The sequence below is a fragment of the Oryctolagus cuniculus genome, chromosome 5, assembly GCF_051225735.1.
Source record: "Oryctolagus cuniculus isolate XC-2025 breed Fujian yellow rabbit chromosome 5, ASM5122573v1, whole genome shotgun sequence".
Taxonomy (NCBI): Eukaryota; Metazoa; Chordata; class Mammalia; order Lagomorpha; family Leporidae; genus Oryctolagus; species Oryctolagus cuniculus.
In genome coordinates this window covers 150,994,004-151,019,968 of record NC_142871.1, presented here as the reverse complement: position 1 = coordinate 151,019,968, position 25,965 = coordinate 150,994,004, and the positions used below count along the sequence as shown (strand labels likewise).

General features: G+C 38.5%; 1 long non-coding RNA gene across 2 annotated transcripts in view; it reads left to right on the top strand.

The window, feature by feature from the left end:
- The window catches only part of LOC149126791 (uncharacterized), a 51,343-nt gene that overhangs the window by 2,747 nt on the left and 22,631 nt on the right, over window positions 1-25,965 (top strand). The window contains exon 3 of one of the 2 annotated variants that reach the window (XR_016233489.1): window positions 17,944-18,561. The exons of the other annotated variant lie outside the window; for it this stretch is intronic. This is a non-coding gene — a long non-coding RNA (uncharacterized LOC149126791). Of the gene's footprint in view, window positions 1-17,943; window positions 18,562-25,965 lie in introns of those variants that run through there. 2 annotated transcript variants of the gene reach the window in all.

Below are 25,965 nucleotides of genomic sequence, written 5' to 3'. Positions count from 1 at the left end.
AAATGTTTCATCATGTAGTGAAAGTGGCTAAGACCTCATGCAACAGAGCAAAAGGCAGGATAATTCATGGTGGGGGAATTGAGTGACATAGTGTTTGAAAATGATTTGATGACCTAAATGTGTCCTCTTTGCTTGAGAACCACTCAGCGTGGGGGTTCAGTGGGATAATCACTCTGTGGAACTGCACCCAGATATCCCCAACCTCCAACTGAATCCCAGCCAGAGGGCCTCTTCCGTGCTGTTGCAATACCAGATCTGTGTGTGCTGTTTTAAGAGGAGCAGCCTTTGAAACTCCGTTCTGTTCACTTAGAGATCCTGCCTCGTGATGCTTCTGTTACCTCCACACTTTTTTTGAAAATTTTTATTTGTTCTTTTAAATTGTATATAGATGGTACTTCAAAAGCTCATGGAAAATGGAATGATTTTGATGTCCAACATTTTGAGACCCATATATAATTTTTTCACGAAATATATGTCCATGGAATTTTTAAAGATGTTTCATATGCATAGATTTTAACATCTTCACATTAAATATACTTATTTTTAATTCCACTTTCCATGAACTTTTTGATATACCCTCATATGTATGATGTGAAGTGTGATCATTTGATATATGAATGCAATGGATTATGGTAAAATTAGGGCCATTAGCATTGTTTTCTCTTAAACTTATCATTTCCTCTTATTGGGAACTCTCAGGCTTCTCTGCTATATCTTTACAAAATATATAATACTTGTTGTGAACCATAGTCACACTACTCTACTTAGAACATTAGAACTCATTTCTCTTGTTTAACTATTTTTATACCCGTTATTTCACCTCTCTCTTTCCATCTCCTCCAACTTCCCAGCCTCTAGGAACTGCCATTCTACTCCTACTTCTATGAAATGAATTTTTAGCTTTCACATATGAGTGAGGATGGGCAATACCTGCTTTGCGTGTGTATGTGTGTGTCTCACTTACTTAACAACATTGTGCCTTCCACTTTCTTTGATGTCGTTGCAACTGGCGGGATTTCACCTTCTCTTATGACCCTCAAACATTGACAAGCACCCATTTTTTTCTAACTTTATTTTTCCACCAGCTGTGTTTTCCTGTTTTCTGGCTCATACTATTTCTCTGGTAAATATCACCAATTCGCCGTCAGGCATATATTGAGGATGGTACTTAAAGCTGTGAAATATCTATGGGTTTCTTCAGGTCGAATAATTACATCATCCATTGTGCTGTTACCAAAAATTCCCCAATCCCTATGAAGCCAGGAAGAGCCTCAGTTTATTCATTCTTTGACAGCCAGCTCCTAGTACAACATTCGACACAAAATGGTATTCAATGTTTATGATAAATAAATCTAATACTTGCATGGCTGGATGTTTAACTACATGCTCATGTGTTATAAATTAGCCTTCAATGCATGCTTTTTTGGTAGTAATTTAAAACAATCCTTAGATCTCAAAATTGAATCATGTAACATTCTTTTTTAAAAAATATGTATTTGAATGGCAGAGGGACAGACTAGACAAGCAGAGAGAGAGATCTTCCATCTACTGATTCACTCCCTAAATGCCCACGACAGCTGGAAGCCAGGCTGAAGCCAGGGAATGGAAACTCCATCTGGGTCTCCAGGTGGATGACGGGAACCCAAGCACTTGAATCTCGTAACAGTCTGAACACAGTCATTTGATCACTTTGTCCTCAGCCCAGCTTGTCCTTCTGTTCAATTTGTTTTAAAATATCTGTTCCAAACTACCTCTATTACAACAAACCCTAACACTGAACACATGTTTTGAAACAATGGAGGAAACAGCTGAAGAGAAAAGCAGCTTTTAAATAAAATAATCAAGCTAATAGCAATGTCCTAAATTCCAATGCATTTAGAGTGGAGGAGTCATCAATTTTGTATAATTTTTCAACCTAGTCACAGCTACATTTTCATCTTATATACTGACAGAGCACAAAACAAAAATTACAACTATATTGATTTCAAAAGCAAGGGAGAATGATTGAGACACAAGATCCAAAATTTTAAAATGAAAGCTGCCCTTTTGTTAACTTAAATTGTGGTGGTAATTTGTTTACCTTCCATGAATAGACCAATAGGCCATTTATGTTAATACTAACATTTTGAAATATCATAGGATTATTAACCATGTCATTCTCAAGTGTCATTTGTTGACTTTTCCCCCAAGAATCATAGATATTTTCAGGTTGATGGAAATCAAGAGATCAGTATACCTGCTCCTTTGCTTTTAGACATCTAAGGTATTAATATTCACAATTTAGGAAGAAAGCACCACAGAAGTTCCAAGAAATTCAATGACTTGACCAAAGTTCACCATTAGTTAGTAGTAGAATTTCAGGTTACATATTTTCTGAATGCTGTATTCTTGTTATTATTCTGTATTACTTATTTCTGTCTGCTGCATTCATTATACAGCATTAACCTCATAAATTCATATTATATTATGACATTTCAGAGATACGCTGTAGTAAGATTCAACACCTAGGAACAACACCTAAGGACAAATAAAAGAAAAATGAGCAGTAGGTTTAGGTCTCAAAATTTTTTTTTTTTTAAACAGGCAGAGTGGACAGTGAGAGAAAGAGACAGAGAGAAAGGTCTTCCTTTTGCTGTTGGTTCACCCTCCAATGGCCGCCGCAGCCGGCGCATCACGCTGATCGGAAGCCAGGAGCCAGGTGCTTTTCCTGGTCTCCCATGCGGGTGCAGGGCCCAAGCACTTGGGCCATCCTCCACTGCACTCCCTGGCCACAGCAGAGAGCTGGCCTGGAAGAGGGGCAACCAGGACAGAATCCGGCGCCCCGACCGGGACTAGAACCCGGTGTGCCGGTGCCACAAGGCGGAGGATTAGCCTAGTGAGCCACGGCGCCGCCATCAGATTTTACACTCTAAAGATGTTGCACGCAGAAGAAGCAAAGGCACTTTTAAACATGTTATTCTTTTAAAAGTATTTATTTATTTTGAATGAGAGGAAGAAAGAAAGAGAGAGAAAGAGAGAGAGAAAGAGAGAGAGAAAGAGAGAGGTCTTTAATTTGCTACTTCACTCTCCAAATGCATGTAACAGTCATTGCTGGGCCAGGTGAGGCTGGGAGACTGGAATTCAATCTGGGTTTCCCATGTGGGTGGCAGGGACCCATCTATTTGAGCCATCATGTTTATTTTGTTAATAGGAAAACCTTAGGCAATTAAAGTCAGCAGAGTTTATTTGAGCAAAGAATGATTCATGAATTGGGCAGCACTCAGAACCAGAAGGGGTTCAGAGAACCCCACTCTCTGTTTGGGCAGTGAGATGTTACAGGCAGAATGAGAAAGTGAAACAGGTAACTCACCTAATTGATTGAGGTTCCAACATCTGCCTTTTTGGAGGCATAGCTTTTTGTGATTGGCTGACACTAGGTTATTATGCCCCTAAGTTCAGTTTTGGCTTGCGTATGTAGTAAGTTAGGTTGTATTTTGTTGTATAGGAACTCAAAGTACAGAGCCAGCCTCAGGCTAATGGCCTCCTGATTGTTTAATTTGTCCTTGTACAATAGCTAGTACAGTCATCCCAGCAGCCATCCATCTCTGCCATCATGCAGTTGTGACACATCAATCCTTTACTGCAATTGGTCCCAGTCAATCGGAATTGTTCACCCTGCTAGCCACAATAATTGGCTTAGGAAAGGGCGTGCCCTGGAACTAGGTTCTGTAGGAGTGAATCTCCCAAGTTTGCTCAGGAATAGAATAGGGGGAACTGTGGTATCTCTGGCTGAGAGTCAAGTGGCAGGTAAGCTACAAAGCCCGGAAGACCTCGCAGTTCTCTGATGAGCAGGAAGCTATCCTGAGGATACTGCTAAAACAGACAATAGGGGAACGATGGGAGACTCACACAGAACCTGTGAGATGATAAAATCACATTTGAAGCTTGCTTCCTCTCTTCAACTTTCGGGTACAAAGACCAAAACCTGAGCTAAGCACAGAGGCAAGGAGTCAGTTTGAGTTAGCTAGATCTCCTACTTAACAGCAGAGGCATTTTAGCAGTTACCTGGGAAAATGTGTGGAGCTCACTGACCTGATGTTGAGCTCAGAGCTACAAGAAGTTCTGTCAGTGACAAACTGCTAATTTTGTTGTATGCCCACTCATTAAAGGTGTGTGCCCTAAGATAGTGACTGCTATTGATAGAATGTGTGATTTTATAAAAATTTTCATCTGATGCTTTTTGACTTCTTGGGATTATTTTTTTTTAACTCCAAAGGAGTGATTGTCTAATGCTATAATTTCTGTAAGCTAATTTGGGGGCAGGAAGAGTTTTATACTTGTCTACCAAGTTACAAAAAAAGCCTCCATATACATGATGATACATGTTAAAGGAAATATCCATACAGCTTTACTATTCATTTAGAAAAACAAATAGAGCGATTTTCCTTTAACATGGGCAATGCGTCTTCTTAATGCTCTTCCATGCCTTCGCTCCTTCTCCTAAGTGTGCCACTGTGTTAAATCTTGTTCTTCCCATACAGTTAAGGAAAATGAAATAAGATTTAAATGACATCACGGATGCTCTCCGACTTCAAGTTTTTTTTTATGTTGTTCTGTATCTTTAAATTTTCTTTTGGTGGAGACTAAACACTCTGAATTGCTACAGAGGACATGGCTTCACAGAATTTCAGTCTCAGCTGCATAACTAAGGCAGATGGGAAGTTGCAGCATCTGCTACCCATTCTGGGTAAACGTTCTGCAACCTCTTAAGCAAACATAAATTCAAGGTGCCCTGTTCTTCTTTCTGCCCAGACCTTTGGCTGGTCTCCAGGAGGCCTGGTGAACCATCTGTCCATTCAGGTTTCCACTGAATTGTCAGACATTCATGATGTTGCCTAGTTTTCACTTGTTTACAAATGTGGTCCATACTGTGCACTGGGAAGAGCCTTGGGCTGGACATAAAGAATGTTGGGTTCTAGGAAAAGCTTTCTAAGTAGAAATGAAATTTCAGGTAGAATATTTCCCTATCATGGTTCCTTTTCTCATCTGCAAACCATGGTGTCAAATCGGATGTTCTCTGAAATAACTTCAAAGAGTTTTTCTTTATGGTAGAATATAATTGTCTTTCCACATGCACTGTGCTTTACAGAAATCCTTTAAAACCCCCCAAAATGTATTTGTATTTATGAAGAAGCCATATGGCTTAAATAACCCATGGTGGTGACTTCAATGATGTGCCAATGTGATAGGCACTGTCCTTAGGCATGGGCTAGGTGTTCATGCCCCTATCCACACCCATATACCCATCCATGCATCCATTCATCACCCACGCATCCATCCATCATCCATGCATCCATCCATCCACCCACCCATTCATCCATCTGTGCATCTATCCAATCATTGTGTCTTATGCTCTTACAGTGATAGTAACCCCAGTATAAATAAGGAGGAATTCCAGGGGTGGACATGTGTTACACATGCTTAGAGTCCTCCAACTAGTAAGACGACAGTCATAAAGAAGCAATTTATTTATTAACAGTCTGTGAGCTGGGGACCAAGAATTAGAAAGTGAAGGAGAGTGGTAAGACTAATAAATGAAGAATTAAAAGAAGGGAGGGTACCCTCTGGATACCAGAGGAAGCCTTTTTAGTTGCTTACCTCTCCCTATCACAGTTAGAAAATTACCTGAAATTAAATTATCTCTTAATTTCCAGAGCTTACTTAAGAAACATTAAATATGCCCTTTTTACACTTTTATCAATTTTATCAATTTCCTGGATAAGTGTTAACTCATGGGTTCTTGCAACTCTGACTCCTTCGTTTGGTTCCTCTTGTATCTCCTACAATTGGCACTGTATGTAACGTGTAGTAGACACACACTGATGGACTGAGTGGCTACTGCATGAATTAATCCAAAGTAATTCTAATAGAAATGGTGTGATTTTTTTAAAGAATGATTTGTTTATTTATTTGAAAGGCACAGAGAGAGAGAGAGAGAGAGAATACCTTCCATCTGCTGGTTCACTCCCCAAATGAATGCATCAGCCAGGTCAGGATGAAGTCAGTAGCCAGGAACTTCATCCTGGTCTCCCACGTGGGTGCCAGGGGCCCAGCTACTTGGACCATCACCCACTGCTTTTCCATACATATTAGCAGGGAACTGAATTGGAAACAGCTCAGCTGGGACTTGAATTGGTGCTCTGATACGGGATATGCACATCGCAGGCAGTTTATGCAGTGTTTTTAATCACTCTGCCACAATGCTGGTACCCTGACATGTTCTTTATGAGATATTACATAAAATGCACAGAATGGTAACATTGATAAAAGGAATTGAGCTGATTGTTAGAGAGCACCAAAAATGTTACAACTTTACTTCTATAAAATTAAGAAGGTAATGATGAATATACCCTTTTAAATAATTTTAAGACCAAAAATGAGAAGGAAGAAAAACTGTGTTTTATAGAGATCTAACATGGGATTCACTAATTACTGATTATGATTGCATTTCCTAAAAAGCCAGTTAACATTCAAATGTCCAGAGTAAAGGATGGCTCTCTGAAGGGATGGCAATCAGAGCCAGGGTGGGCAATTTAAAGGAAAGATTTGAGCAGCCTAAGAAACGAAATACCACACTGCACCCTGTGAAAGGTCTTAGACATAGCAGATACAGCAGCAAACTGTGTGGCTCTGTGACTGTCCATCATCCCTTCACTGAGCCTTGTGCTGTAGCACAAGTGTCATCAACACTGCAGCAACTGTGTCCCTTCCTTTTTGCTTTTCAACTGAATGAGAACAGCACACATTGGAGGTCCTTGCATTTTATATATATATATATATATACACACACACACATACACAATAAGACATATTTTGGATGCAAACCATTGCTTTTATGTCATTTTTACTGATGGGCACTATTCTTTCAGTTACAAAAAATCACAAGCCTGAAGTTTTTCAAGTAAAAATAATTTTAGCTTTCATAAGAGCCATGGAGTCATTTGAAGCAGTAGGAATGACTTAATGATTAAAGACAGGAATTTTTCAGTGTATATGTGGCTGATAGAAGAGGGACTTGGTCAGATCTGTGTGGGATAGAGCAGGGTCCAGTGATCAGAAGCTTTCAGGGCATTTTGTGGCTTCAAGGGAAAAGCTTTCAAATCTTTTAAAATTGCTCTGCACTAAAGCATTTCAGGGCCCACTTCCCTTTCAGATTCAACCATTACAAAATGGGAAGCATTGCAATCATTCCGAATAGGCACAGTGTGCAGGAGGTAAGAGGAGAATTAGGGGTATTAGAGCACTTTATACAGGTATGTGCACCCTCAGTCACTCAGCTAATCTACTGGCAGTGAATCTAAAGCTGCATGGTGTGAGCCAGGAATTGTGTGAGATCTCTGCCCAGGAGAAAAGAAAGGAAGAAAATGGTATTTGAGAAAGAAGAGTTGCAGCCAGATGAGATCAAAGTGCTAACACACCCCCTATCTCCTCACTGCTGCAGCCAACTCACCAGTGACCCTCTGAGCAGAGTTTGCCCAGGGAAGAGGCCGTTAGGCGTTAACTCTTCACATACCTGCTTGCTATCTGAATGCTGGGTAGAGTTGCTGCTATGAAACGTGTTTTTCCTTTAAATAATGGAATATTCATACAAATGAGGCTATTCAAGTGTTGCTCACCTGAGTATGTGGCTGCGGCTGATACTACTTGTTGCCTGTTCCTGAAAGAGTGTGGATCCCCCTCAGCTTTCAGAGTCAAGGGCAGTCTGATTTGGTTGGGGCTCTTAGATGCTGCCTATGGTTCAGGCTTCCCCAAAACCTAGTTGTCACCCGTTATGCATTGGTGTACTTCCCAGGACCCCATTAGATGTCTGAAATCACAGAAAGCACTACACCCCATAAGGTAGCTTTTCCATCTTAGATAAGCACTTATCACGCACTGTGGCTGTAACTTTTGCAGTTTAAGATGTCAGAGAAAAACTAGCACCACTTCCTTTTTCCTTCTCCACAGTTTCATAGAGAGCAGGTGCATTCATTCCGTAGATCTCAGCAAACTTAGCGCAGAATTATTTTTCTTATTAAGTTCAGAACGTTTGCCATTTTTACTGAATGGAAGCACTTTAAGGCTTTTTGGCTTATCTGAATTGCCAGCATCATTGCTCTGGTATTGAGGGGCCATTGTTAAATAAAAGAAGGGCCATTGAAGACAAGCACAGTGATATGATGATAGTCAACCTTATGATGAGCAAAGGGACGATTCACATCACAGGCTGGTGGAGTGGCATGGCCAGAGATTTCATCACATACTCAGAATACTCACAATTGAAAACTTATAAATTATTTATATTGGAATTTTCTATTTAATATTTTTGGACCATGATTGGACACAGAACAGTGAAACCATGGAAGGCAAGCCACAAATAATGGGATATCACTGTACTATCATTTCCAGGGCTTTGTTCTCTCCTTTTCTCCTATTTAAGAGAATCTGAATATGTTTGGGATAGAATGTGTTTGATATGCTCAATGAAAATAGGTAATATTCTGGTTCCCTTTTTGCCAGTGAAATGTGAGCCCAAGTCTACTAAATATGCCTTCAGAGAGACCTAGAATTCCCAGAGTGTTAGTTCTCAATGCGTCATCCCTGGCCTTACAGCATCAAGTGTTAGGGACTTGCTAAAAATCCATTTATTTTTTTTGTTTTTTAAGGGAAAGGGTTTATTGGGGGAAAACTCAGTAGACCAGAGGGAAGGGGCGAAGAGGGAAAAAGAGAGGAGACTGTAAGAGAGAGAGAGACAGAGAGGAGAGACAAGAGAGACAAGAAGAAATGAGCCAAGAGAGAAGAGCCAAGAGAGCAGAGAGACCAGAGGAGGCTAGAGAGAAGAACCAAGAGCAAAAATCGATTTCTTCACCTAAGGCTAGTTAATCAGAAATTAGTAATGCAGCCTGGTAATTTTTGTATTGGAGGATGTCTAGATGACTTGGATGCATGATAAATTTCTAGATTTAATGTCTTAGACCTGGAGTAGCAGTTCCTAGACTTGAAGTTCGTGGAGGTGACTGGTGCTTGGATATGATCTCATGAACAGGTCTAGAAATTGAGTTGTATTAATCTGGATCACTTGGGTGTGAGTATGCACTAACTACATAAGCTGTTCCCCTCGTGCTCCCCAGGGCATTCTACAGAATAAACAGATCTAAAGAGCCTGGTCCCCTGATGACACAGCGCTTTCTGTTCAGTCACGCAGGGAAGGACATGGCTGATACCAGGTCGACGTTTCTGGTCTGCTCGCTTATTTCTTGGCAACTTCACTTAAAAAGTCAGAAACCAGGGGACAGTGCAGTGAATCTTGTGAGTTTCCTCCTTATTCATTCCCTTTCTCTCCTACACAAAAGAGTGGATTAGATCCCAAAGATCCTGAAGAAATTTTAACTTTGGTAGCAACAGTACTAGTCCCCTATAACAACCTGAGAAATTAGCTTTATGCTCTCTTCAGAGTCCGCACATGGGGGATACTGTCGTTTGCACATGCCAATGTCGAGTTCCCAGCATACTGAGGGGGTTCCTCAGAGGATTCCAGTTAAAGCTACCAATGGCTTTGCCCCAGCTTGAAGTATGCTAAGTAAGCAGATGCAGTAGTTTACACTTGGGGCACTGTGGTTTGTGGCTATCCAAGTTTACTTGTTTATTGGCCTCTGGGCTTTCCAAAATTATTGGAAGAGCTAGCAAAAATGGGCAGAAAAGATTGAAGCAGGAATCTGAGCAGTGTTTAAAAACTAGGTTGTGGTGAATGAGTAAGACTGGGTGGGGTTGATGTATTTGGTAAAACACACATTAGCTGTTGATGGTGGTTTTGTTTCATAGGAGGGGGCACAACTGAGAGTGAGGCTTAGAGAGAGAATCCAACTCATGTGGCTTGATCTTGGGGAAACAAGTAGCTGAAATGGAAAACAATTTAACTAGAATCAGCTTGATAAAACTGATCTCATGGAAATGACTCTCACCATCCCCCTCAGTTGCAGATAACTGTGTCAAATTCATTGTGAATTAACACAGATTTTCTCAAGGTTGCATGAAATACACACCAGTTTAAATGAAAAAAAAAAATGTTCCTGTATTTCTAGTGGTGGTGCAAGATAGTTTTTATTTTTTAATTTTTTTAATTTTAATTTTTAATTAGCTTTTAACAGATTCACAGTGATTTACAGATAAAATTCTAAGAACAAAGTAATATTCTCATCCCTCCCTCTCCATCTCTAAATGTTGTTAACAAAGCAAAGCTTCACTCTGACGTTAAAATGATCATAAATTTAACGTGCTAAGTGATGCTTGCTGAAGAAAAATAAATCTGGTTTTCAACCACCAGCCTGTAATGTTTTGTTGACCCATGTGCTAGTCTGGATCCTCTGAGAAACACATGCTAAGAACAGGAAAGAATTTCGCTAAGAGAAATGTGTGTAAGGAGAAGTGGGAGGTTGATAGAAGTCTGACCCCTTGGGATGGAAAGAGAGGCTGTTGGTAGGATGGAAGTATCTCAGACTGCTGGGCAGCCTACGGATGGTTTGTCAAGGCCCCTCAGGAGTCTTGCAGCTAAGTGTGGCCATTGGAGGAATCCCGATGTCTCAGGAAAGAGCTACCCCCGTCCCTGTTTCTATCAATGCCTGAATGTCACTCATAGGAGATCCTGATTCATCTAATCGATGCCATGTGAAGCAGAGTATTCATGCATTTTAAACTCACAGATTATTTTTTAAATGAAAACCAAATGAGGAGAAATTATCGTAGAGATCCTTTGGATCTCTGAAAATATGATCATGGGTGATGACTCTATGTTAGAAGATCTTTGGGAGTTTCTTACAAAACTAAGCATAATTTTGTGAAAAATTTTTTAAAAATGTACTCTTTGGTATTTAGCCAACTGCATTAAAAGCCTCTGTCCTCATACAATGTTTTTATTCAAAATTGCCAAAATTTGGAAGCAACCAAAATGAATATTAAGAGATGAGTAGATAAAATGTGGTGCATCTGGATAGTGGAATATTATTCAGTGCTAAAAAAAGAAATGAACCATTAAGTCATGAAATGATATGGAGGAACTTTAAATGAATATTACTAATTGAAAGAAGCTAAGCCTGAAAATCTATGTACTATACTATTACAACTATATGACATTTTGGGAAAGGCAAAACTATGGAGCTAGTAAAAGGATGAGTGGTTAATCATGGTTTAATGATTGGCAAAGATGAATTGGCAAAACACAGAGGATTGGGGGGGCAGTGAAAGCATTCCAGTTGATAACGTAGTAATAGAATAAACATCATTACACATTCCTGCAAATCCAAGGAAAGTCCAACACCAAGAGCAAACTCCAATGTATACTGTGAACTCTTATTGAAACTTCTAATGTGCCATTGTAGGTTCAGTTTTAAAAATGCACCACTCTTGTGCAGCAAGCTGTTATTAGGGAAGGCTGTGAGATTGTGGAGACAGAGCTTATGTGTGGTTTTCCAGTTAGTTTTGCTAAACTTTGTTAAAATATAAAGTTTATCAGTTAAAAATACAGTTATGATTTTAAGACTGGATTGCATTAAATGAATGTTAACTTGATTTAGAAATAGTAATTGGCTAAGCATCTCCATACTTCTATTTTTTTCTTTTACTTTTTCTTGATTATTTTTCAAAAATATTGATTATTTTTGTTAACTTTTATTTAATGAATATAAATTTCCAAAGTACGGCTTATGGATTACAATGGCTTCCCCCCCATATCGTCTCTCCCACCCGCATCTCTCACCTTTCCCACTCCCTCTCCCCTTCCATTCACATGAGGATTCATTTTCGATTCTCTTTATATACAGAAGATCAGTTTAGCATACATTAAGTAAAGATTTCAACAGTTTGCTCCCACACAGAAACATAAAGTGAAAAATAATAGATGATTTTTTAAATGATGATGAAATCAGATCAGACCTATTGTCATGTTTAATCCCAGTGAGAGTCAAGTTGGGAATTGATAATTTCTTTTTTTTTTTTACAGAAGATTAGTTTAGTATACATTAAGTAAAGATTTCAACAGTTTGCACCCCCATAGAAACACAAAGTGAAATATACTGTTTGAGTACTCACTATAGCATTAAGTCTCAATGTACAGCACACTAAGGACAGAGATCCTACATGAGGAGTAAGTGCACAGTGACTCCTGTTGTTAACTTTACAAATTGACACTCCTGTTTATGGCATCAGTAATCTCCCTATGTACCAGTCATGAGTTTCCAAGGCTATGGAAGCCTTTTTATCATATAAACTTTTAGGGCAATTCGCTGTAAACAAAACTTAAAAGTGATACAGGAAACGATAATGTAAATTTATTTGAATTCAAGATTGGGATGCTTTCTGGACCTCAGTTACACTGACAGTTCATCACCCAAAGCAGACTAGCAGACAATCTCTAGTAGCTACATCAGTGGAATACATACAAGAGAAAAAATCGAATAGCAAAGGGCTATGTGAACCCTTCAGGTGAGGAAGCTGGAAAATCTATAAATATGAAAACTGATGAATTTTCTATAAAGATGGCTGCTGAATTAAATTTGTTTTATTAATAGCTACCAGACAAATAGCTTCCCCAAAGTTACTAGAATCACTCAAAATGAAACTTTTATAGTATTAAGGCTGTGTGTTGTTTTCTTTTTATTTAAGTAGATTTTCAATGAACATATGAAGTCTCAAAGAATATCTTGGTATAATTTAAAATTCTTAGTCATAGGAATCTTATAGTTCTGCTAATTCTGGATTTACCTGTTAATAATGTTATAACCCTGGAAGGAAATTCACCACTTTCGATTTCAATTTTTCAAAACACATCATGGGGATAATTAGAACTCATAGATTTTTATGAGACTTAGGCAAGATAATATGCACAAATCACCTAGACATTGATGCATAGTTGTGGCCACCTAAATTCTGTGTCATTATTATCGACAAAAACTGTATATGCTGTAATTACCTCTTGTTCACTTTGCAATCAGGATGATTCATGTGACTTGTCATTTGTTTTTGTTTTGTTTTTAATTCACTAAAATATGGATGTTCCATAAATCAAGATTGAAAAACATGGTTATTCTCAGAATAAAAAATATATAAACTTCCGAGATTAAAACACCTGCCTAAAAAATCTACATGTAAGCCTGTCAGTTTCACCACATTCTATTTTGAAGTGTGTTTTGAAGATGGAGCTACAGAAAGTGAAGCTTTAAGATCATCCTGGTCGATTCTTGATTAGGAAACACAATGGCAGATAAGGACACCCATCTTTTACAGAACTGTGCTCATGTGTTGCCTGGATCTACCCTGCCTAGGCCTCTGGGTCCTTTAGATCAGTTCCCCCCGCCCCCAACACCTCTCTGATTTGATTTGTTTTTCCCAGAGTGAGAAAATATGTCACTAGTTCTTAATCTCCCCAGTTTAAACAGCTATTTGGTATTTCATGAGGTTGGTGCATGCTTTTGGAGAGTCCTAAGGAGTTATTTATTCACATATTCCTCAATTTGGGTTAGACTCATGATTTGCTAAATTCGTACATTTCTGTCAAAATTACCAGAAAAAGATACAGTACATCGTATCAAACTACATGATATTTTCACATATTACTGATGATATTTACAACTAAATATAACAGGTTACTAAAATAGGAATATGGCATTAGTGGAAAAATTGGTAAAATTTGGCCAGCGCCGCGGCTCACTAGGCTAATCCTCCACCTTGCGGCGCCGGCACACCGGGTTCTAGTCCCGGTCGGGGCGCCGGATTCTGTCCCGGTTGCTCCTCTTCCAGGCCAGCTCTCTGCTGTGGCCAGGGAGTGCAGTGGAGGATGGCCCAAGTGCTTGGGCCCTGCACCCCATGGGAGACCAGGAGAAGCACCTGGCTCCTGCCTTCGGATCAGCGCGGTGCGCCGGCCGCAGCACGCAGGCCTCGGCGGCCATTGGAGGGTGAACCAATGGCAAAGGAAGACCTTTCTCTCTGTCTCTCTCTCCCACTGTCCACTCTGCCTGTCAAAAAAAAAAAATTGGTAAAATTTGAAAAATACAATTGAGCTAATAATATTGTATCAACATTTTTCTTGGCAATTGTACTATTGTTATATAAGATACCATTAAATGTAACAGGTTGAAAGAGAGAAGAGGTCTCATTGTACTATTTTTGCAAGTGTTTCTAAAGTCTAAAATTATGTCAAAATGTAAATTTGTTAAAAATACAAAATATGAATGAGTTTGATGGGGGAGATGACTGATGATCCCTCAGTGAAATTGCTGTAGATACTTGCTTAGCATATTCTGCACTACAGTTGATGAAACTAGGCCACATGGATAGCAGAACGCAATGGTTGGTATCTCTGAGTGTGAAAGATAACTAAGCACATTCCTTTCCCTTCTCTTCTAAAGCCAAGAAGGGATTACAATAAAAGTTTTTTTTTTTTTCAGGTTTACAAGATTAACTGTGGAGTGACTTGTTTATAGTCCAGTGCTAGACAGTTTCAGAAGTTATATTACTGTCCTCCATATGAGCAAAAAAGTGATTTAAACATTTCCCCTCTTTCCCCAAATCTTCATAGTGCTTTCTTTCTGTAGTTTGACTCTGGAGCAATTTAACCACATCTCAGATCTGCTGAGGTTCAGGCAAATGGTGCAAGGATAAGTAGCTTTTTTTTTTTTTTTTTTAAGGCAGCTGGAGTTTATTAAGTTGAAGGATTCCAAAGCCTTGCCTCAGAGTGTTTTTACACATTTGCATTTGAAAATAACATAGGAAAAATTGGTATTATTTGTTTCAAAAATGTGCTCCTATTGATATTAAAACAAATGTTAAAAATAGACGATCTTGTTTTATCATTTGTGGGTTGCTTGTGGCTTTGTTTTGGTGCTATTATTATGAAGTTTGTGTTGTTGCTTTTTATATGAACTGTTTGAATCAAAGCAGATGTTTATGCTGGGACAATATGCCAATTTTTTAAGTAGAAATTGTGAAGAGATGACTTAAAATGAAATCCACCCAAAAATTTGCAGAGGGATCATCCAGGCTATAGACTGATATGTCTTAAAATGTACACTCTCCCCCTATGAATGGATAGCATTTACTTATTTACTGAAGACAGAGAGATGGACAGCCAGAGACATCTTCTGTGCAGACGCCTGCAACATCCAAGGCCGGGCCAGCAGAAATCATGAGCTGGGAACTCAATTCAGGTCTCCCAAGTAGGTGGCAGGGACCCAAGGATTTGAGTGTTAACCTGCTCCCAGTGTGCATGTTATCAGGCATTGGGAGTTGAGCTGGGACTAGAACCCAGGCTTTCCAATCTTAGGTGTGAGTGTCCTCAACATCGTCTCTACCACTCTGTCAAACACCTATCTTCCCCCTCCTGTGGCTTCTAGAAATGCCAATTGTGGATAAATCGTATCAGCATTTGTGCCTCCAAAATATAGGCCTGTCAATGTGGATGAGTGTAGTTGTAAAGCCTGAACAAGAAACCCAGGCTTTGTTTTGTTTTTTCATAGGCATACTTGATTTCCCTCATTTTTAACCCACACTTGCCTTGCTTTCAACATTTTATGGATTCTATCATGGTCCTCTTTTTTCCTGTTTGTTATTGCCTTAGATGCAGCCCTGATCACTTACTATTTCATTTGAGAGTTATTGATTGAGTACCATTGATTGCTAGGGATTTTCCTGAGGGATTCCTTCTAAAACAGAAGGCTGCTCATACCTTCCTCCTGTTACCTCGTTTCAGGAGGAAGTCCCAGCTCTGACATTGCAGATCAGGCCAACCATGATTTGAATTGATGTTATACCTCCCTACCCTGTTCCACAGTTCAAAGCAAATCAAATTACATTTATTATCTCAAGCTAATCAAGCCGGTGATGACCATACCCTTTACAAAATTCTTCACCACAAAAACTAGGTTCCTTTTGTAAGCATTGCAAAAGTCAACTTGAGGGCCACTTTCTTTGGGAAGCACCACCCATTAGGTGTTTGTAGAATGAAGGGTAAGATTCAAAGGAGGAATAAATAAATGAATGGATTCCTGGGTCTGTTTATGAGTCAGTACACAAGTACACTGATTTTATTGATCTTGGTCTTCTATCTCTTTTTTTGATTAGTTGGGCCAATGGTATAGCAATTTTGTTTTGTTTTTTTCAAAAAAATAGCCCTTTATTTACTTCACTGATCTTTTTTATTTTATTCTGGTTTTACTTTTTATTTCTTCTCTAATTTTAAGTATATCTTTCCTCCTACTAATTTGGGGTTTGATTTGTTGTTTTTCTATATCCTTGAATGCATTGATAGCTCATTTATTTGATGCCTTTCCAATTTCTTGATGTAAGCCCCAATTACTGTAAACATACCTCTTAACTCTTCTTTTTCATATTCTATAAATGTTGATGTGTTATATGGTCATTTTAATTTGTTTCCAGGAATTTTTTTTATTTCTTCTGTGACTCACTATTCATTCATTAGCATGTTGTTCAGTTGGTATTTGATTGCGTATTTTCTAGAGAATTTTAAGTAGCAGGTTCATTCCATTGTTGTCAGAAAAGATACGTGATATTATTTCAATTATTTTTAATTTTCTGAGAATTTTCAGGCATTTCCTCAATCTAATATTGAAGTGTTGTACTTCTTTTGGGGAGTCATGTTGTATTCCTTGTTCTTGTGTTTCTTAATTTAATTTTAGGCATTTTTGGAAACACTTGTTAGTTTTCTGATGTGTTTTGTCTTTGAACTATATACGTCTGTGGCCTAGTGGAGCATCTGCTCTTCAGTGAATACCCAGAATCATGTGCTATGTGGGGATGGGAGCTCTGAGTCAGTGCTCAAGGTTTAGGCGACTTTTCCCTGCAGGTTGCTGGGTACCCTTGTTGAGGAATGGGGAGAAAGAAATGCGGTTTTCATTCACTAGATTAGTTGAGTACCCTGAACCCAGCTAGGGCTCCAGACTGGATTTAAAGTCAGCGTGGTCTGCAAGTTTCCCCCTCTGGCAATATCACTAGTGACAGGAACATTTTTAATAGTGGTTGTTGATCTTTTGAAATCATGTTATTTTTAAACATGCTAGAAACCACAGTGCATACAGTAAACCTCTCCTTCCTTTTGTAATTTGATCATTTGAGTCAAATTAATGTTTTATTTGCCTGTGGAAAAAAGTCAGTTCTTGTTGTTCAGTAGAATATATTGAATGATCTCCATTTATATAATGAGATTGTGATGTATATATACATGATGGAATACTACTCAGCAGTAGCAAATAGTGAAATCCTGTCTTGCAGAACAAAATGGATGCAACTGGAGACAATGATGCTTAGTGAAATAAATCAGTCCCATATGGACAGGTATCATATGTTTTCCCTGATTTGTGGTAGTTAATACACATAGTAAAAAAAATGCTATGTATATGAATGAAATTGACATTTTGAGATTTGAGTATTATTTATGACCCTTGTCTGTATTTTTGAGGACCAGTGGTCTTTCTACTTATGACTTCTTTAATTATTTATTTAGTGGAGGGTTAAAATTGCAATTATAAAGTATATTGAAAGTATGTCATTGTTAAAATTAAAAGAAAAATAAGAAAGGAAGGAGAAGGGAGGGTGGGAGGGAAAAAAGGAGGGAACAAAGAATGGGATGTATTATGCTCTTAAATCTCTATATATGAAATACTTAAATTTGTTCCCCTTATATAAATAAAAACATTAAAAATGAAAAAAACATAAAATATATGTTAAATACAGTAATCATAGTTTCAAATATTATGTTATTTTTTTGAATTTTACCAATGCGTTTTTTACTTCCAGCACACTGGATTCACAATTAGCCATCCAAATGTCATTAAAATCAAAGTCAATGGCTTGCAACAATTCTGTAGTAGCTCTCTGTTAAAAATATTTTTACTTTTTCTTTTTTCTTTTTTTTGACAGGCAGAGTTAGACAGTGTGAGAGAGAGACATACAGAAAGGTCTCCCTTCTGTTGGTTCACCCCCCCAAATGGCTGCTGCAGCCGGCGCGCTGCACCAATCCAAAGCCAGGAGACAGGTCTCCTATGCGGGTGCAGGGCCCAAGCACTTGGGCCATCCTCCACTGCCTTCCCAGGCCACAGCAGAGAGCTAGACTAGAAGAGGAGCAACCACAGAATTTGACGCTCCAACCAGGACTAGAACTCGGGGTGCCGGTGCCGCAGGAGGAGGACTAGCCTAGTGATCTGTGGTACCAGCCAATAATATTTTTACTTTTAATTAGCATACAATAAGTGTACATATTTATGGGTACAGTGTAACATTTCAGTACATGTAACCAATGTGTAATAATCAGATTAGGGTAGTTGGTATATTAATCTTTTAAAACTTTTATAATTTCTTTGTGTTGAGATCATTCAGATTCTCTCTGTTAGTTATTTAGAAATAACCAATTCATTTTTATCAACTTTAGTTATCATAGTGTGCAATAGAATTGGAGAAGCTATTCCTTCTTTTTAACTGCACCCATGTATATGTTAATTATCCCCTCTATATACCTGCAGCACCCCCAAACCCATGCCAGGCTCTGGTAACCACTATCCTTTCTCTATGTTAAAATCAACATTTTTGTCTTTTTCATAAAAGTGAGGACATGCAGCAAAGTTATTTTATTACATAAATTTTTTCACTTAAAATAATCTGTTCCAATTCCATATATATTGCTGCAAATTATAGGACTTAATTCTTTTATAAGGTCGAATACTATTCCATTGCTTTCTTTATCTATTCATCTTTTGATGGACACCTGATTTGATGTCTTGGCTATTGTGAATGGTGCTGCAGTGAACATATGAGTGTGATATCTTTTCAACAATTTCTTTTGAATATATACCTGGTAGGGAGATTGCTGAATCTTATGGTAGTTCTATTTCCAGTTTTTCTAGAAACCTCTGTTCTGTTTTCCATAATGGCTGTGAGTGTTCCCCTTCTGTGATAACTTTTATATAGAAATGTCTATTGAAGTTCAAGCACTTCTACTTTTGGATAAGGAAATTCATCACTGTATTGAACTTCATATAAAGTAAAATCCTACAATGGACATAATTCTCAAAATGAAGCCTTTCTGACTCTTTTTAACTCTTGACAGGCCATTTATCCCACCACTGAGAACAGAGGCACATGCACACATTCTCTGTTTCCTCACCTTGCTTTATTTCAGTCCGTGCATGTGAGTTCTGCATTCGTGGGCCCAACCCTGGAATGAACGTATCTGAACTAACATTAGAGCCGCACTCAACATGTACAAGATTTCGTTTTGTCATTATTCCATAAACAATGCAGTATAACAACTGTCTACATAGCATTTACATTGCATTAGGTATTTTTTTTATCTTTTATTTAATGAATATAAATTTCCAAAGTACGACTCATGTGTTACAATGGCTTCCCCCCCATACCGTCCCTCCCACCCACAACCCTCCCCTTTCCCACTCCCTCTCCCCTTCCATTCACATCAAGATTCATTTTCGATTATCTTAATATACAGATCAGCTTAGTATACCTTAAGTAAGTATTTCAACAGTTTGCTCCCACACAGAAACATAAAGTGAAAAATAATAGATGATTTTTTTTAAATGATGATGAAATCAGATCAGACCTATTGTCATGTTTAATCCCAGTGAGAGTCAAGTTGGGAATAGATAATTTCTTTCTTTTTTTTTTTTTTTTTTTTTTTACAGAAGATCAGTTTAGTGTACATTAAGTAAAGATTTCAGTCGTTTGCACCCCCATAGAAACACAAAGTGAAATATACTGTTTGAGTACTCGTTATAGCATTAAGCCTCAGTGTACAGCACATTAAGGACAGAGATCCTACATGAGGAGTAAGTACACAGTGACTCCTGTTGTTGACTTTACCAATTGACACTCCTGTCTATGGCATCAGTAATCTCCCTATGCACCAGTTATGAGTTTCCAAGGCTATGGAAGCCCCTTGAGTTCTCCGACTCTTATCTTGTTTAGACACGGTCATAGTCAAAGTGGAGGTTCTCTCCTCCCTTCAGAGAAAGGCACCTCCCTCTTTGAAGACCTGTTCTTTCCACTGGGATCTCACTCACAGAGATCTTTTTGCCAGAGTGTCTTGGCTTTCCATGCCTGAAATACTCTCATGGGCTTTTCAGCCAGATCCGAGTGCCTTTAGGGCTGATTCTGAGGCCAGAGTGCTATTTAGGACATCCGCCATTCTATGAGTCTGCTGAGTATCTCACTTCCCATGTTGGATCACTCTCCCCTTTATTTATTCTATCGGTTGGTGTTAGCAGATACTAGACTTGTTTATGTGCTCCCTTTGACTCTTAGTCCTTTCATTATGATCAATTGTGAACTGAAATTGATCACTTGGAGTAGTGAGATGGCATTCGCACATGCCACCTTGATGGGATTGAATTGGAATCCCCTGGTATGTTTCCAACTCTACCAATTGGGGCAAGTCAGCCCGAGCATGCCCCAAATTATACATCTCTTCCCTCTCTTATTCCCACTCTTATGTTTAACAGGGATCACATTTCAGTTAATTTTCAACACTTAAGAATAACTGTGTGATAATTACAGAATTAAACCAGTCATATTAAGTAGAACAGACAAAAAAAAAATACTGTGAGGGATAATGTATTAAGTTGTCCATTAGCAGTCAGGGCTATGCTGATCAAGTCACCATTTCTCATAGTGTCCATTTCACTTCAGGAGGTTTCCTTTTTGGTGTTCAGTCAGTTGTCACCGATCAGGGAGAACATATGGTATTTGTCCCTTTGGGACTGGCTTACTTCACTCAGCATGATGTGTTCCAGATTCCTCCATTTTGTTGCAAATGACTGGATTTCGTTGTTTCTTACTGCGGTATAGTATTCTAAAGAATACATATCCCATAATTTCTTTATCCAGTCTACCATTGATGGGCATTTAGGTTGGTTCCAGGTCTTGGCTATTGTGAATTGTGCTGCAATAAACATTAGGGTGCAGACCGCTTTTTTGTTTATCAATTTAAACTCCTTTGGGTAAATTCCAAGGAGTGGGATGGCTGGGTCGAACGGTAGGGTTATATTCAGGTTTCTGAGGAATCTCCAGACTGATTTCCATAGTGGCTTGACCAGTTTGCATTCCCACCAACAGTGGGTTAGTGTCCCTTTTTCCCCACACCCTCGCCAGCATCTGTTGTTGGTAGATTTCTGTATGTGAGCCATTCTAACCGGGGTGAGGTGAAACCTCATTGTGCTTTTGATTTGCATTTCCCTGATTGCTAGTGACCTTGAACATTTTTTCATGTGCCTGTTGGCCATTTGGATTTCCTCTTTTGAAAAATGTCTATTGAAGTCCTTGGCCCATCTCTTAAGTGGGTTGTTGGTTTTGTTTTTGTGGAGTTTCTTGATCTCTTTGTAGATTCTGGTTATTAACCCTTTATCTGTTGCATAGTTTGCAAATATTTTTTCCCATTCTGTTGGTTGTCTCTTCACTCTCCTGACTGTTTCTTTTGCAGTACAGAAACTTCTCAATTTGATGCAATCCCAATAGTTGATTTTGGCTTTGACTGTCTGTGCCTCCCGGGTCTTTTCCAGAAATTCTTTGCCTGTGCCAATATCTTGAAGGGTTTCTCCAATGTTCTCTAATAACTTAATGGTGTCAGGACGTAGATTTAGGTCTTTAATCCACGTTGAGTGGATTTTTGTGTAAGGTGTAAGGTAGGGGTCTTGCTTCATGCTTCTGCACGTGGAAATCCAGTTTTCCCAGCACCATTTATTGAATAGACTGTCCTTGCTCCAGGAATTAGTTTTAGATCCTTGATCAAATATAAGTTGGCTGTAGATGTTTGGATTGATTTCTGGTGTTTCAATTCTGTTCCATTGGTCTATCCATCTGTTTCTGTACCAGTACCATGCTGTTTTGATTACAACTGCCCTGTAGTATGTCCTGAAATCTGGTATTGTGATGCCTCCGGCTTTGTTTTTGTTGTACCAGATTGCTTTAGCTATTCGAGGTCTCTTGTGCCTCCATATGAATTTCAGCATCATTTTTTCTAGATCTGCGAAGAATGTCTTTGGTATCTTGATTGGGATTGCATTGAATCTATAAATTGCTTTTGGGAGAATGGACATTTTGATGATGTTGATTCTTCCAATCCATGAGCATGGAAGATTTTTCCATTTTTTGGTATCCTCTTCTATTTCTTTCTTTAAGGTTTTGTAATTTTCATCGTAGAGATCTTTAACGTCCTTGGTTAAGTTTATTCCAAGGTATTTGATTGTTTTTGTAGCTATTGTGAATGGGATTGATCTTAGCAGTTCTTTCTCAGTCATGGCATTACTTGTGTATACAAAGGCTGTTGATTTTTGTGCATTGATTTTATATCCTGCCACTTTGCCAAACTCCTCTATGAGTTCCAATAGTCTCTTAGTAGAGTTCTTTGGATCCTCTAAGTACAGAATCATATCGTCTGCAAAGAGGGATAGTTTGACTTCTTCCTTCTTGATTTGTATTCCTTTGATTTCTTTTTCTTGTCTGATGGCTCTGGCTAAAACTTCCAGAACTATGTTAAATAGCAGTGGTGAGAGTGGGCATCCCTGCCTGGTGCCAGATTTCAGTGGAAATGCTTCCAACTTTTCCCCATTCAATAGGATGCTGGCTGTGGGTTTTTTATAAATTGCTTTGATTATATTGAGGAATGTTCCTTCTATACCCAGTTTGCTTAGAGTTTTCATCATGAAAGGGTGTTGAATTTTATCAAATGCTTTCTCTGCATCAATTGAGATAATCATATGGTTTTTCTTCTGCAGTCTGTTAATGTGGTGAATCACATTGATTGATTTGCGAATGTTGAACCATCCCTGCATACCAGGGATGAATCCCACTTGGTCTGGGTGGATGATTTTCCTGATGTGTTGTTGTATTCTATTGGCCAGAATTTTATTGAGGATTTTTGCATCTATGTTCATCAGGGATATTGGTCTGTAATTTTCTTTCAGTGCTGCATCTTTCTCTGGCTTAGGGATTAAGGTGATGCTGGCTTCATAGAAAGAATTTGGGAGGATTCCCTCTTCTTCGATTGTTCTGAATAGTTTGAGAAGAAATGGGATTAGTTCTTCTTTAAATGTCTGGTAGAATTCAGCAGTGAATCCATCTGGTCCTGGGCTTTTCTTTGTTGGGAGGGCCTTTATTACTGTTTCAATTTCTGTTTCAGTTATGGGTCTATTTAGATTTTCGATGTCTTCATGGTTCAATTTTGGTAGATTGCATGTGTCCAGGAATCTATCCATTTCTGATAGGTTTTCCTGTTTGCTGGCATACAGGTCCTTGTAGTAATTTCTGATGATTCTTTTTATTTCTGTGGTGTCTGTTGTTACGTTTCCTTTTTCATCTCTGATTTTATTGATTTGGGTCTTTTCTCTTCTTTTTTTAGTTAGTTGGGCCAATGGGGTGTCAATTTTGTTTATTTTTTCAAAAAACCAGCTCCTTGTTTGGCTGATTTTTTGTAATGTTTTTTTGGATTCAATCCTGTTAATTTCTTCTCTGGTTTTAATTATTTCTCTTCTCCTACTAGATTTGGGTTTGGTTTGCTGCAGTTTTTCTAGGTCCTTGAGGTGCGCTGAAAGCTCATTTATTTGGTACCTTTCCAATTTCTTGATATAGGCACCTATTGCTATAAATTTGCCTCTCAATACTGCTTTTGCTGTATCCCATAAGTTTTGATATGTTGTGTTGTTGTCTTCATTTACTTCCAGAAAGTTTTTGATTTCTCTTTTGATTTCTTGAATGACCCAGTGTTCATTCAGGAGCATGTTGTTCAGTCTCCATGTGTTTGCATACTTTCTGGGGTTTCCTGAGTTGCTAATTTCCAGCTTCATCCCGCTGTGGTCTGAGAAGCTGCATGGTATGATTCTAATTCTTTTAAATTTGCTGAAACTTGCTTTATGGCCTAGTATGTGATCAATCCTAGAGAAGGTTCCATGCGCTGCTGAGAAGAATGTGAAGTCTGTAGATGTAGGGTTGAAAGTTCTGTAGATATCTGTTAGATCCATTTGGGCAATAGTGTCAATTAAATCTGCAGTTTCCTTGTTGATCTTCTGTCCGGATGATCTGTCTATTTCTGAGAGTGGAGTATTGAAGTCCCCCAGTACTATTGTATTGGAATCTAAATCTCCCTTTAAGTCCCTTAACATATCTTTTAAATAGACCGGTGCCCTGTAATTAGGTGCATATACATTTATAATAGTTACATCTTCCTGTTGAATTGAACCCTTAATCATTATATAGTGTCCCTCTTTGTCTCTCTTAACAGTTTTTGTATTAAAGTTTATTTTGTCTGATATTAATATGGCTACACCTGCTTTTTTTTGGTTTCTGTTGGCATGGAATATCTTTTTCCAACCTTTCACTTTCAGTCTGCATGCCTCTTTGTTAGAGAGATGTGTTTCTTGTAGGCAACAAATAGTTGGGTTGTGTTCTGTGAGCCAGTCAGCTAAACGGTGTCTTTTAACTGAAGAATTCAGACCATTAATGTTCAATGTGACAATTGATACGTAGTGACTTTGCCCTGCCATTTTCCCGGAAATATTTTCTAGTATATGCTTTGAGCTTCCCATGCTCTTTTACTGGTAGGTGTTCTTCCTTTCCCTTCTTTCATATTGATGGCCGTGTTTCTGTGTTTCTGAGTGTAGCACATCTTTAAGTATCTTTTGCAGGGCCGGACGAGTGGCCACAAAGTCTTTCAATTTCTGTTTGCTATGAAAGGTCTTTATTTCACCTTCATTCACAAATGAGAGCTTGGCAGGATATAATATTCTGGGCTGGCAATTTTTCTCTCTTAGCACCTGTGCTATGTCTCGCCATTCCCTCCTAGCTTGTAGGGTTTCTGATGAGAAGTCAGCTGTGAGTCTGATTGGAGATCCTCTGAGAGTAATCTGACGTTTCTCTCTTGCACATTTTAGGATCTTTTCTTTATGTTTCACTGTGGTAAGTTTAATTACCACGTGTCGTGGTGAGGATCTCTTTTGGTCATGTTTATTGGGGGTTCTATGAGCTTCCTGTACTAGGATATCTCTGTCCTTCTCCAAACCTGGAAAGTTCTCTGCTAGTATCTCACTAAAAAGGCCTTCCAATCCTTTCTCTCTCTCCATGCCTTCAGGAACTCCTAGAACTCGAATGTTGGTTTTTTTAATAGTATCCTGTAGATTCCCAACAATATTTTTCAGGTTTCTAATTTCCTCTTCTTTTCTTTGGTTTGACTGTATGTTTTCCTGTGCTCTATCTTCTAAGTCCGATATTCTCTCTTCTGCTTCACCCATTCTGTTTTTAAGGCTTTCTAATGTGTTTGTCATTTGATCTATTGAGCTCTTCATTTCATTTTGATTTCTCTTGACTATTACACTTTCCTGTTCTACTAGTTTCTGAGTTTCATTTTGACTCTTCCTTAAAATTTCATTTTCACGAGAAAGATTTTCAATCTTGTCCATTAAGGATTTCTGTAGTTCAAGGATTTGCTTTTGAAAACTTCTAAATGTTCTTATCATAAATTTTTTGAAATCCGTATCTTGCATTTCTTCTATCTCATCATCTTCATACTCTTGGCTTGGGGTGTTTTGCTTATTTGGAGGCATCATAGTGTCATCGTTGATCTTGCTCCCTCTATTTCTGTGTTTGTTACTCGGCATAGTTAATTCTTCTTGCGTCACTGTGCGTTTTTTTTTTTTTTTTTTTTTTTTTTTTTTTTTTTTATATATACTGTGTCCGCATTAAGTGGACTGCCTGCTGTTGGAGGAGCCTTGGAGGCTTGAGATGGGTGCGGCCTGAGAGCTCTGCCTGGTTCTTCCAGGTTAAGGGTGTGCAAAGGTGACACCCTCAGGTTATGCGTGGTAAATCTCTCTCTTTTTATTTATTTATTTATTTTATTTATTCAGGGGGTAAGTAACACTGCAGGGCAGGGCTGTGCAGAATTGA